This window comes from Tiliqua scincoides, chromosome 5 (genome assembly GCF_035046505.1).
Source record: "Tiliqua scincoides isolate rTilSci1 chromosome 5, rTilSci1.hap2, whole genome shotgun sequence".
Classification (NCBI taxonomy): domain Eukaryota; kingdom Metazoa; phylum Chordata; class Lepidosauria; order Squamata; family Scincidae; genus Tiliqua; species Tiliqua scincoides.
The window spans coordinates 141885346-141900604 of NC_089825.1; positions in this window are offsets into that span (position 1 = coordinate 141885346).

Genomic DNA, 15259 nt, shown 5'->3' on the forward strand with positions numbered 1-15259 from the left:
GAGCAGACGCCCAAGTGAAGGGAGAAGGCCCAAAAAACCAGGGAGAACAAGTGGGGTTGAGATTGGAAGAGAGTTGGTTAAATTCAGATTCCCAAAGTTTGGATTTGATAATTGAATGGGCCCTCTGAAGTTTAATGTCTGCAAGGGATTCGGGGGACAAGTCTAATGATAGAAGATTGGAATCAATAAGTTTAAACCACTTAGAAAGATAATAGTCGTTTAATAAATCTTGCAAAAGGGACTCAGAATGTGAACTTAAATGCAGGTGGAGCCAGAACTTGAAGGTAAGGGACCACGCGATGGTAGAGGGGAGGTGGATCTCTAGTTCGAGCATGAGGGTAGATAATCTATATTGGGAACCCGCAGGATTCGACGAAGGAAGGAGGCTGCCACTGGATCCAGATCTTGAATTGCAGCCTCTATCCAAATGGGGGCACCATACAACAGTTGAGAGAGAATTTTGGTTTTGAATATATGAAGGGCAGCAGGGACATACTGATTGCCACTAGAATGATGGAAATGGGCAATTGCATTTAAGTGGAGGGAAATAACAGATTTGAGAAACCTGCAGAAATGAGCTTTGGTGGCATTATTTTATCAAGAATTCTCAAGAATCCTCCTTGAGCCCAGAAGTTGGGCAGCTGTTTGGAAATGGGGCAACACCCAAACCATGAAGACTAGAAGGCTGCAAATGACAACACAGCACTTTGTAGGGTTCACAGAAACGTTTTTCCTCCAACGTTTAAGTGGCTCTCAGTCCTGAAAATGTGCACATACATTGATAGTTTTGCACATTTTTCCTTGCTACTGCTATGGCTTGTGAAATGACCTTCTGCGGCCTCACTTGCTCAAGGATCTTCAAGAAATCTCAAGAAACCTCCTTGACCACAGAAGTCGGGTAAGTGTTTTAAAGCAGGGCAACACCCAAACCGTGAAGACTAGAAGGCTGCAAATGACAACATGGCACTTTGTAGGGTCCTCAGAAACATTTTTCCTCCAACGCTGGGCAGAAGAAAAGAAGCTGATTTCCCTTTTGCATAAATGAACATTTGATGACTTGTTTGGTTTTCAAATGGCACTTGAATCCCCAAATCAGTAATTGGGACAAAAATGCTAAAAATGGGATGGTCTAAGCAGGACCCCAGGCCACAGGGTGGATCAGGGAGAAAAGGAGGGAGACGCCAAGCCCACCCTCTGGCCCAAAAGGGGGTCATACCCTTTAGGCTTCCCCCTTATTGACACTGCTGGAATTCCTCTCCAATAAGAAGGCTGACAATTACCTGACTGATAATTTCACCTGGGGCTTCCAGATACCAGCACCCCTTTCCCCCCACCCTACCTGTGTGGAAAATTTGCACTCAGTGAATGGTTTGGAGCAGTGGCTCACACACATTTCGCACCAGGACCCACTTTCTAGAATGAGAATTTGTCAGGACCCACCGGAAGTGATGTCATGACTGGAGGTGACATCATCCAGTAGGAAAATTTTTAACAATCCTAGGCTGCAGTCCTACCCACACTTACCCAGGAGTAAGTCATAAGAACATAAGAACATAAGAACAGCCCCACTGGATCAGGCCATAGGCCCATCTAGTCCAGCTTCCTGTATCTCACAGTGGCCCACCAAATGCCTCAGGGAGCACACCAGATAACAAGAGACCTCATCCTGGTGCCCTCCCTTGCATCTGGCATTCTGACGTAGTCCATTTCTAAAATCAGGAGGTCGCACATACACATCATGGCTTGTAACCCGTAATCGATTTTTCCTCCAGAAACTTGTCCAATCCCCTTTTAAAGGTGTCCAGGCCAGATGCCATCACCACACCTTGTGGCAAGCAGTTCCACAGACCAACCACACGCTGAGTAAAGAAATATTTTCTTTTGTCTGTTCTAACTCTCCCAACACTCAATTTTAGTGGATGTCCCCTGGTTCTGGTGTTATGTGAGAGTGTAAAGAGCATCTCTCTATCCACTCTGTCCATTCCCTGCATAATTTTGTATATATCAATCATGTCCCCCCTCAGGCACCTCTTTTCTCGGCTGAAGAGGCACAAACGCCATAGCCTTTCCTCATAAGGAAGATGCCCCAGCCCAGTAATCATCTTAGTCGCTCTCTTTTGCACCTTTTTCATTTCTGCTATGTCCTTTTTGAGATGTGGTGACCAGAACTGGACACAATACTCCAGGTGTGGCCTTACCATCGATTTGTACAACGGCATTATAATGTTAGTTGTTTTGTTCTTAATACCTTTTCTAATGATCCCAAGCGTAGAATTGGCCTTCTTCACTGCCGCTGCACATTGGGTCGACAGTTTCATCCACCTGTCCACCACCACCCCAAGATCTCTCTCCTGATCTGTCACAGACAGCTCAGAACCCATCAGCCTCTAAGTGAAGTTCTGATTTTTTGCCCCAGTGTGCATGACTTTATACTTACTGACATTGAAGTGCACCTGCCATTTTGCTGCCAGTTCTGCCAGTCTGGAGAGATCCTTCTGGAGATCCTCACAATCACTTCTGGTCTTCACCGCTCAGAAAAGTTTGGTGTCATCTGCAAACTTAGCCACCTCACTGCTCACCTCCGTCTCCAGATCATTTATGAAGAGGTTGAAAAGCACCAGTCCCAGGACAGATCCTTGGGGCACACCGCTTTTCACCTCTCTCCATTGTGAAAATTGCCCATTGACACCCACTCTCTGTTTCCTGGTCTTCAACCAGTTCTCAATCCAAGAGAGGACCTGTCAGGAGAGGACCCTTTTGTTCAGCTCTATTTTCATCAGATTAGGACTACTCTGGTAGCCTCACAGTCCCCTTTGCCTGACCTGACCATGAGCCAAGGCACATTTGCTTACTCGCAAGGCTTAGTTTTGTTTTCCATAGGGCTCAATACATTCATCAGCTTGGAGGGGGGAACTTCCTTCTCAGGTGTTTTTCGGGGGCTGCTTTCATCGGATCAGGACTGTTCTGGTGTTCTTGGATTCCTCTCAGTCTGCCCTTTCCAATGGACTAAGGCATGTTCACCTACTCATGAGTAAACATGTGATACGGCTCACATTCCATAGGGCTCTATGTCTTTTTGTTTTCTGGTTTTTTAGCCATAACTTTTGATAGAATAGTGATATTTCACTCCAATTTTTTCATTGCATTCAGCTGTAAATTCAGCATTGAATGGAATATGACATGATGGTATTACAGGTTGAGCCTCATTATTCGCATGGGTTCTGTTCCAAGCATTCACGTGGATGGCAAAAAACGCACTATAACAAATCCATTTAAAAAACAAAGTTTCTTTGCTCTGGTGATTTAAAAACAGCCTTGCTGACCTTCGTGATGTAAGATAAGAGTCATTAAGAAGACAATCCATCAATCAGTCATCCTGCAAGGGCTTACAAAGGCGCTTCACTCAATCCCTCCCTTCATCAATGCAAAGTGATTACCTTTCTTTCACATGCTCAGGGGGAAGGGAGGGGTCACTTGGAGAGAGAAGGATTGATGGATTGTCAGCCAGCTGCCACCCCTCTCATTAAGGAGGCTATTGTTAAAGGACTGTTCAGTTTTTTAAACTGATTTTAAAGGGGTGCATTTTCCCCTTCTCCAGGGATCAGCACATTCCTTCTCATTTGCAGTGGCCATTCGTGTTGCGTCAAATGCGAGGATAAAAAATTTGTGTAAAACAAGGCTTTACCTGTATTCCTAAAAACCACAATTTTAGCGATTTTGGTCAATTGTGATGTCACCCCCCCAAGGCTGGCACCTAAGTCGGACCGACCCTCCGCTCGTTGCTAGCTACACCACAGCCGCTCATTATGTTTTGAACTTGTTTGCAAAGATGGAAAGGTTTACGTGGCTCTCAGTCCTGAAAATGTGCACATAAATTGATAGTTTTGCACATTTTTCCTTGCTACTGCTATGGCTTGTGAAATGACCTTCTGCGGCCTCACTTGCTCAAGGATCTTCAAGAAATCTCAAGAAACCTCCTTGACCACAGAAGTCGGGTAAGTGTTTTAAAGCAGGGCAACACCCAAACCGTGAAGACTAGAAGGCTGCAAATGACAACATGGCACTTTGTAGGGTCCTCAGAAACATTTTTCCTCCAACGCTGGGCAGAAGAAAAGAAGCTGATTTCCCTTTTGCATAAATGAACATTTGATGACTTGTTTGGTTTTCAAATGGCACTTGAATCCCCAAATCAGTAATTGGGACAAAAATGCTAAAAATGGGATGGTCTAAGCAGGACCCCAGGCCACAGGGTGGATCAGGGAGAAAAGGAGGGCAGACGCCAAGCCAACCCTCTGGCCCAAAAGGGGGTCATACCCTTTAGGCTTCCCCCTTATTGACACTGCTGGAATTGCTCTCCAATAAGAAGGCTGACAATTACCTGACTGATACTTTCACTTGGGGTTTCCAGATACCAGCACCCCTTTCCCCCCACCCTACCTGTGTGGACAATTTGCACTCAGTGAATTGGAGCAGTGGCTCACACACATTTCGCACCAGGACCCACTTTCTAGAATGAGAATTTGTCAGGACCCACCGGAAGTGATGTCATGACTGGAGGTGACATCATCCAGTAGGAAAATTTTTAACAATCCTAGGCTGCAATCCTACCCACACTTACCCAGGAGTAAGTCATAAGAACATAAAAACATAAGAACAGTCCCACTGGATCAGGCCTTAGGCCCATCTAGTCCAGCTTCCTGTATCTCATAGTGGCCCACCAAATGCCTCAGGGAGCACACCAGATAACAAGAGACCTCATCCTGGTGCCCTCCCTTGCATCTGGCATTCTGACGTAGCCCATTTCTAAAATCAGGAGGTCACACATACACATCATGGCTTGTAACCTGTAATGGATTTTTCCTCCAGAAACATGTCCAATCCTCTTTTAAAGGCGTCCAGGCCAGATGCCATCACCACAACCTGTGGCAAGCAGTTCCACAGACCAACCACATGCTGAGTAAAGAAATATTTTCTTTTGTCTGTTCTAACTCTCCCAACACTGAATTTTAGTGGATGTCCCCTGGTTCTGGTGTTATGTGAGAGTGTAAAGAGCATCTCTCTATCCACTCTGTCCATCCCCTGCATAATTTTGTATGTCTCAATCATGTCCCCCCTCAGGCACCTCTTTTCTAGGCTGCAAAACCCATCAGCCTTTATGTGCAGTTTTGATTTTTTGCCCCAATGTGCATGACTTTACAGCTACTGACATTGAAGTGCATCTGCCATTTTGCTGCCCATTCTGCCAGTCTGGAGAGATCCTTCTGGAGCTCCTCACAATCACTTCTGGTCTTCACCACTCGGAAAAGTTTGGTGTCATCTGCAAACTTAGCCACCTCACCGCTCACCCCCATCTCCAGGTTATTTATGAAGAGGTTGAAAAGTACCCGTCCCAGGACAGATCCTTGGGGTATACTGCTTTTCACCTCTCTCCATTGTGAAAATTGCCCATTGACACCCACTCTCTGTTTCCTGGTCTTCAACCAGTTCTCAATCCATTCTATAAGGTTCATAAGGCAAGACTTACCCTTACAAATTAAAATAAATAATTTTAAATAATTACATTTTTTAAAATAACAAATAATTAAATGAGGGGAAGCCAGCCCTTTTCCACCCAGTGAATTTTCTCTGTAGCCAGCCTGCAATAACACCACCCCCCTTTTGTTCTAGACAATAAAACTTCTTACTGGATGCCTTTTCCTCCATCGGTGCTGAACGTAAGGTCCCTCTAGCCCATTCAAAAACCAAAGGCCCTTACACCTGGCTCACCTTCCTAGGTGTTAAGTTGAACTCGCTAGCCTCATGCAGTTGGCTACCTGAAGCCAAACTCACAAAGCTCAGCAAAAATGCATAGCTTCTTTATCAAAATGAGTCACAGCCTTGCTCTCTTTCTTACAGTGTATATACATACATACAAATTATTGTATATAATTTGTTACTGATGTCCAGTAGTCCTGCTATAGCAGTGGTTTTCAACCTTTTTCATCTCAAAGCACACTGAGAAGGTGCTAAAATGGTCAAAGTACACCATCAGTTTTTTGACCATTGGTAAGGCACACCATGCTGCTGGTGGGGGCCTCACATCCTCAATGGCCCTATTAATATATGACCTTCCTCCAATCTCCTGGGGCACACCTGCAGACCATTCGCAGCACAGCAATGTGCTATGGCACAGTGGTTGAAAATGGCTGTCCTTGAGGAAAGGAAGAAAAGCGGGGCTCATTTCTACTCTCCATGTAAATGCATACTCTTGGACTAAATGGAGAGGACTAAAGGGCTTTGGGTCTCATTTTGGGGGGCCATGGTGTGGAGAAGAGGAAGTTAGCACTGGGTTTTCTGCAGAACAACTCTCAAGGAAGCCAACGTAGCAAAGCAACACCCTATCAGATCTTTCGCTTGTCTAAAGCCTCATTACTCCCCCTTTTTTTGATAAAGAGAAATCATTTGAGGAGAGAAAGATTTGGGGGAGGAGACTATGTCTTGTATGTTTGCACTCCTCCTCTCCTCCTCCTCCTCCTCCTCACAGGTCAGTTGGATTTTCTTGAGACATTTGCCTCTTCCTGCTACTGTACCATGTCTGCTCAGGGTCTGTATAAGAGTCACTCAGAAAGACCAGGGATGCTCCCAGCCGAGCAGTCAACCACATGTGCTTGTCCAGGAGAAGAGCATCAGAAGATGAGTGCCTGAGTGCGCTGGGGAGAAGGACTGCATGGCTCAGGGAGCAGGTTCCTGCAGGCTTCAGAGGGTGCAAAGCTACATGGTTTCAGAGCCTTTGAAAAGAGGTGATGCTTTAATACAGAAGGACGTATGGGACACTGGAAGTGCTACATTAAAGTACGAGGTTGATACACTGAACAGAGGAGACAACGGGGAATGGTAAAGGAGCTTGATATCTCAAAGTCAGGGCACTTCCAACTTTCCTGCCAGAGGGCCACATCAGATATCTGGCATGGTATTGAAAGAAAGAAAAAAATTTAATATAAAATTTAAATAAATACATTAGAGATGAAACTGAGATGAATGAATAAACGAATGGTCTCAAATTTCCAGAATTTCTTCAAGTACCAACACTCACCACAGAAATAAAGCACGAACTCAAATGGACTCCCATTCTCCCACTTAACAAGTAGCTTGCTTAAATATACAGGAGTAAATCCCTCAGAACCAGTACATCACAGAAACCTCTGGAGCATGTTCTGAGGGTCTGGTTGACCTCCCTGGCCCAAGAAAGCCTTCTAAGGCCTCATCAGGTTTTCCAGGAAATCCAGGAAGTGATTTTTTTGACATTTAGAAGGTTGGGGAGGCTGTGGCCCTCAGAACACCCTCCTGATGCAACCAGAGCCCAGCTGCAGTCGAGTTCAGTTGAGTGGGCCAAAGGATAGCCAGCACAGAGAATGTGTCACTTTCACTACCTCCAGCACATTGAGAGATATCCAGCATGAAGGAGGAAGCATCAGATATTGGAGATATTGATGAGCCCTGCCCATGGACTTCAAAGATTCAAGTTCATAGGGTATAGCCCATAGCATGCATTGCAGCTGATAGAGTCCAGGCTGCATGCTAAGGGGAAGGAGAACCAGATAGCACAGAAGAAGTAAGTAAAAATCTTTTTAAACCCATTTTTGCCCAGTCCACAGGTATACCCATTTGGTCCCTGTTGCGTATATGCAACGTTGGGCAGAAATGACTTAATTACCTCCTCTTAGGCTGCCTGACCTTCAGTATGCCTCCTTGGACTTACACTTGCTATTTAGCTGGCATATGTCCAAGGGGAGTCAGGGGGTGTGTTGAGGTGAGAAAAGGGGGGTGGGATATCAGTATGCCTGGCTGTTACTGAGATCCTCCCCTTCTGCCCTTGAGTCACCCTTTGCTCATCCTGCTCCTTGACAGATCCTCCCCCAAATTGCTCCTGCTGTCACCTTACCTGCTCCAGTGGGACATCTGGGAGCTGCTGTTGCATGCATGGGCCTCACTGGCTGTTTGCGCTGATCGTTCCAGCTTACATGACAGTGATGTGGCTTTCTCGCTGCCTGACTGGACTCACAGTGGTTGATCTTGAGCTCTGCCATTGTAAACCCTAGATAGAATTGGAGTCTTAGGGCCCAATCCTATCCAATTTTCCAGTGCCAATGCAGCTGTATCCATGGGGCATGCATGGCATTCTGTGGTGGGGTGGCAGTCATGGAGGCTTCCTCAAGGTACGGAAACATTTGTTCTCATACCTCAAGGCTACATTGCGGCTGCACCGGTGCTGGAAAGTTGAATAGGATTGGGCCCTTAGTCATTGGGTTAATTGTGTCAGAATTGTGTAAATTAGTTAGAATAAATGCTGTTGTTTCTAATAGCTGATACTGACAGCTGGATTGTCTTTATGACAAGAAATTCAGTTATATGCCTATGCTGGAGAAAAGCTCCAAATCAGCAATTATACCTTGTGCCTTGAGATGCTGTCAAGGAAACAAGAATGAAAGGGTTAAACAAGAATGGATTCTCATTCCTTTGCAGAATATAGAAGGTGGATCGATGTTGTTTGCAAGAAAGCAAACGCCTGCATCTGCAAATATGAGCTTTAGAAAGAAGACCATAAATTCATTTCAGTACACAAAGCTCTTGGAAACGAGGGTGCCAGGAGAAGGTACAACAGCATCGCAATACCCAGCTACGGCCCGCCGTTTTGCTTAGAGGTTATTCCTTTAGAATCTCATCCATCCACTCTGGACTTTGTCCATGTTTAGAAGAAGCTGCTGTGATCATCTGAGAAGCTGCTGTGCTCATCTCTGTTGCTTCCGTCCTTGGCTTTAGCAGATGCAGTGATATTAAAGTAGATAATGCATTTTTCATGGTGGCTCCTTCATTCTAGAATGGAATCCAGATAGCTCAGTTCCCCTAATATGCCAGTCCATACAGCACTTGCTGTTATCAGGGGAAAAGATTCATTGCCAAACACTGTATATGTGCTGGATTACAGGGGTGATGAGAGTGTTATATCACTGATGTTAAGGTAATGGTGCAGGTGTTTCAAAACTGGCTTTATATGGTGTCCCTGAACAGATTCCATCAAGGCCTGTGTTACTGCATCTTTCATCAACCGCAGTTTCCAAATACATATCAAAACTAGCCACATGTAGAGCACATTGCAGTAGTCTAGCCTGCAGTAGTCTAGCCTAGTGGTCCCTAAACTGTGGGTCATGACTTACAGTGGGCTGCTAGCTAGTCTTTGGTCGGTCACAAACCCAGAGGAATGTATAGCAAGCCCATGTAGGCATCCAGGTCTGCCCACACTCGCTACGCTCACTCTTGAATGAGTTTGAGCCAGTCAAGTAGTGGCTGCCATGGCCCAAAACACACTGGAGTGCTACCTGGCGGATGCAGCTGGCACCGAGGCTGGCTGTGCCAAGTGGCTGCAACCCCTTGTGCTCAATGGACAAGAGGTGTCAGCCCCCACCATGTCAGCAAGGTATGGGGTGGCTGGAATGCCTGCACCAGCTGATCTCCACCCCTCCCCAGGAGAGTAACAGTGGAGGTGAAAGCTTTGGAGCGGGGAGGGGGTGAGAGGGTAGGAGACCTTTCTGAACCAGGCATGGGTCATGGCAGAGAATGTTTTGGACCGGAAGTGAGTCATAGTGCTAAAAGGGTTCAGGAAGCACTGACTTAGAGGTTACTAGGACATGGGCAGATCTTTGTTCTTCGGAAACGGACACAACCGACCCACCAGAAAGAGCTACAAAACTGCACGTCTGGCCACAGCCACTGCCAGACCATCAAGTATCACATTTGGATTCAAGACTGTCCTTCTGAACTTCAAACTTGCTTTTTCAAAATGTGTAATCCCCATCAAAAGCAGACTGAGCTCCAAATGGACCTGGTTGCCTACCATCAGTAGCCCTCTATTATAAGTCCTAAGGAGTTTTTAGACTTCATAAGCAAGGCTGTCTGCAGAAATTGTTGGGCAGGAGAGGAGATGTATCAACACTGCCTTATTGGATTCAAGAAAAAGGAGACGTATAACTGGCTTTCATCAACCTGAGATGAGGAGATAGGGGTCCATGTCAAATCAATGTGGCATCTGTGTTCTTTTGAGGAATGTTTTTGAAGTGGCTTTAAACATTCATATCCCACTTTTTGCTCCCACTCATGATATGCTCATCTGCTGCCAGCTGACATACCTGGCTCCTCCCTCTCTGTCCCCAGACAATAAAAAGTTCCACAAATCCTGAGAGGTTATGCTTTATATGCACAGTGTTGTGTGGAAGTCTTTTGGCCTCTTATTCCCCAAACACTTTCTATTTAAAAGAAAAAAAATTGCAAGTCCCTTGGGGACAGGATATTAAGATTTAGAGAGAATGGTGTAAGCCACGCTGAGCCCATGGAAAAGTGAGGGCATAAATATATACGTGAATAGCATTCTGGGCAAAACCTGAGAACTTTGAAGCTCCAGAATGAGGATTTCAGACTGATCATCTCGCAATACGGAGGGTCCATGTTCGCTCAGTGAGGAACTTTTACCTTCTGTAATGCTTTAGACCAGGGGTGCCCAAACACCGGCCCTGGGGCCACTTGTGGCCCTCCAGGACTCCCAGTCTGGCCCGCAGGGAACCCCCAGTCTCCGATGAGTCTCTGGCCCTCTGGAGACTTGCTGGAGCCCACGCTGGCCAAATGCAACTGCTCTCGGCGTGATGGCCAACTGTTCGACCCCTAGCGTGAGCTGTGGGATGAGGGCTCCCTCCACTGCTTGCTGTTTCACATCTGTGATGCGGCAGCAAAGGAAAGGCTGACCTTGCTTTGTGCAAGGCCTTTTATAGTCCTTGAGTTATTGCAAGACCTTCATTCATTCATCTAAGTTCCATCTCTAATATATTCATTTATTCAAATTTGAAATGTAAATTTATTCTTTTTTTTCCCTGGCCCCTGACGCAGTGTCAGAGAGATGATGTGGCCCTCCTGCCAAAAAGTTTGGACACCCCTGCTTTAGACAATAGTGTCACTAGGGCGGGTGCAGGCTGCACTGGGTGACGCGCACGGGAAGGGAGGCTGACACCACTGTTGGTCAGAATTTTTAAAATTTTCATATTTTTGAATAACCTTCATGTTATATATCAGCCCCGTTGGGCTGGCAGATAAGCCCACATTGGCTGAGTCAAGCTGGTGCAGGGATCTGGGGGTGGGTCGGTTGGAAGGATATGTGGGCAGCAGGTTAGTGGGGATCCAAGCACTTGTGCCAGATCCTAACCCTGGTCCTGGTTAGTCCAGGGCAGCTCCAGGCTACTTGGATCTGCGCCACCACTTTAGGTTGCACAGATACAAGTAGCCCCACTGGGGCAGCTGCAGCACGACACTGGGTAAGGGGAAGGGATTCCCTTTGCTCCGAGCTGAGTGGCTTGTGACCCCAACCCTGCTCTGGATGTGAGGCAGGCCAGGTGGCCTGTCTACTCCAGGACAGGTAAGAATTGAGCTGCCTATCTTTGTAACACTTCTCCATCTTAATACTTTTCCTTAGGCAGGAGGTCTGGTCTAGAGGGTAGAGCCTCCATTTGCCTGAAGATAACATCCACAAGGTCGCCAGTTCGAGGCCACTGGCACCGTGCGACCTTGAAGCAGCTGACAAGCTGAGCCGAGCTATTTCCATCTGCTCTGAGCGTGGGAGGATGGAGGCCAGATCAGAATGAAACATCTGAATTTGTTGTGGTTCTTGAAAGATAGAGCCTTCTTTCAATTGTAAAAATCCCTCCGGGGATTTAAATTAGCCTGCCTATGTAAACCGCCTTGAATAAAGTCTTGAATAAAGACCAAGAAAGGCGGTATATAAATACCTGTATTATTATTATTATTATTATTATTATTATTATTATTATTATTATTATTATTATTATTATTATTATTATTCCTTGTACAGATTTTGAGCTTTCCCATCATGCCCTGAAACATCATCCTCTTGCCCACTTTTAAGCCTTTTTTAGTTTACTTACATTGATGACCTACATTTAATATTCCGTTCTGGGGTCCTGGAACCTCCATAATGTCCACCAACTTTTAAAAATCCATACAGTTATAATAAAAAAAAGTTCACCTTTATCAAAGCAATGGCAGTACAAGAAATGCAGGATAACCACATAACAACGGAAGGCTCTACAAGATCTAAAAGGCCTCTCTAAATGAAAAGGTATTCACCTCACATCAGAACGACACCAAAATGGATGTCAGGTGGACTGTAGAGTTATCAGAGCATCTGCACATCATGTTAGATAAAAGTGCTCATACAGGAGGGTGGATGAGATTTAGACTGCAGATCCACACTTACCTGGAAGTAAGCCCTATTGACTATAATGGGATTTATTTCTGAGTGGACATGGATAGGATTGCACCCTTAGACTGCAATCTTATATGCACTTTCCTGGGAGTAAGCCCCACTGAACACAATAGGATTTACTTCTAAATAGATTCACAGGATTGTGCCCTTAAACAGCATGTTTCTTCATACACAATTTCATCACAACCTGTGAATGTAAAGCAGGCTTTCCGAGTTTTCAGTTTCATGTTAGGGATTATTCTGCCCTTTTGATAATCAACTACAGTATTAACGATTTTCCCCCTTAGGGTCTCAAGTGTTATAATCTCTTAGGAATGTTGGAGGTCACCTGGAAGGTATTTTTCTTCCATATATATAGCACGGCTCTCAAGATCCTTCACTAAAGTGAGTGTGGAATGATCCATGATTTAAGCTGCGTTGCATCCTTTTACAAGACCAGTTCAGTAAGTGAAACTTTAACAGAGTTGATGGTGGAAAGCAATTAAAAATTAGCAAACTAAAGTGGAATCTGTCATGCGAGTCCACCTGCAGCCTACAGTGAAGAGCTGTAGAACCCATCAGATGAAGAACCCACTATAAGGCAGGAATCTGGAGTGCCTAGATATTTTAATTCTTGTTTTATTTTCTCTAGAATGTGTTCTATGAAAATGGGAAACCTGTTCTCCAGATCCTTGCCTTCTTTTTTGTTCTTCACTCAAATTCCTACCTTGAAACTTGTTGCTCCAGAATATCTCAGGTCCTATCCACCCAGGAATAAGGTCCAAATCCTGAGCAAAACCTGGCAATGTCGAAGCTCTGGGACTGATTCAAAACTGATAGCCTGTGGGCACAGTAGTCAATTTAATGTTAGCTAGGGCCTTCCCCCTGCCTTAATGCCTTAGGAAGCCAGAGGACCTAGTTTGGAGGAAGCAGCATGAACAGCCTTACTGAAAGCTTTGTGTGATAAAGATCACCCTGCATAATATTCCAGTTCACACCAGAAGTAGATCTGAATTACTGCAGGGAATTACACTGCAAAGGCAATGCTGTCCTTGCTGCTTTGACCCAGTAGCCCTTTGGCCCTTGGTGCAACTTGAAGTTAGGAGCTGTCTTGATAACACCAGAGGATACAATTGAAAATGCTGAACACAACTCTGAAGCTTGAGATAGTGAACTCTATTACCACCTAGTGCCTGAACCATATAATGACACTATGACATATAATGACACCAAATATTGGAGCTAACCTAATAATAGTTGCTGAAGATCTGTTGAATTCCATTTTAAAAATGTGACAAATTGCTTTCCTTGAAACGCCTCTCCTTCCCACTCTTGTTTTTACTCAGCATCTAGTTTGAACACAGAATCCAATGTGCGAAATTGGGATTGTAAGAGGTAAAGTCAACTTTCCTTCCTTCTTTCCACTTCAGTTACATTATGTATATGACAATCAGTGAATTCTTCTCTGTTCAAAGTTAATAAAGGGACCTGGAAGATGATCCCCCTGGGACTGCTGAGGTAGATAAGTTGGCAGGAAAGGTGGGACAGGGTAGGGGGAGGATGGAACAGGGGTGGGGGAAGATAGAACAAGGTGAAGACGGGGTGGAATGGGCAGGCAACAGGATGGGGGTGTTTGATTTTTTTCAGCATGCTGATCAAATGTTCTCAGCATTGCTAATTAAACTTTTAGGGGGTGAAATGTCCATCTCTGTTGATGTCATCTCTTCTGAGCAGAAGTGGATGGCATTAGCTGTGTTCGGAAAAAATAAAGTCAAGGACTTCACATTCCCACTGTGCTTTCTCTTGTGCAATAACTCCATCCACTCGTGTTTGTAATATCTGCAATGTGAAAAAATTAGACCCATCTATAACGGATCAGTGAAAAATTTCACACTGGAATGTCTCTTAGTCCTGTGAAATTTCCAGAGCCCATTGGCCATATTAGAAACACACACTTATGTGTCCTAAGGTATAATTTAGAATAAATTTAGAACAAAAATGTTGATGAGTGAGGAAACATCCCTTTTTTAAAAGCCCTAAATTGTGCAATTTGGAACATTTTGTGGGTCGGATCTTTACTTATAGATGTCACATATGTACTGTCCCTATTGACTTTGGGTGAGTGAATGAATATTGCATGCATCATGGGATTCTCTTGCCTGTTAGAATGTTGGGTTGAGCTATCAGGTTGGATTGTAGATAGCGTGGCAGACCCAGATAACACAATTTTGGGATGTGCGTATGATATAATATATTAGAAGTGTCGAGTGATAAACATCAAGCGTGAATTCTGCAGTATGTGGGGAGATGTTAAAAAAATCAGTCCACATTCCATCTCGCTGCCCCAGCATTTTGAAATGTGTCATATATCAAGGCCACGATACTGCGTGATTCTTCTACATGAATCTTGGAATCATGTGGCTGAAGTGAGTGCATTTTGACCCATGATGAAGCCACATATTGGACCATTTGAAAGACTGGTTCAACAAATACAGATTTATTTTGACTGGGAAAGGAAATGTGGGTTTAACCTGCTGGGAGAAATGCCCAGTGTGGATCCATTCTCTGCCTGCAATATCCTCAGAAACATCACCCATCACCATGTCACATGGTACAGACAGAAATAAAGATCTTGATATCTTATTGCATGTTCTGTCCACAGGCTGATTTACGAAAATGGGAGCCCTTGTTCCTTGCAGCCTTCCTTCTTGCTTTCCTGCTCTCAGCCCCCTTCCTTACAGGTAAGTTGAGTTCCACACTTGTTTCTCAGATTTCCCTTGGGTTCTCTCTGCCCAGGAATGAGTAATTTAAAAATGAAACTTGAGTGTGAATTTACAAATGACAATCCCACAGTACAGGCATTCACAATAACTGCTATGCATATTTTGAAAAGAAACTGCTTTGGAATGTGGCTGAGGTAAGAGCAACTTCTCAGACTTAATTGATTGGGATTTCTTTTGAACACGAAAGGGAGAC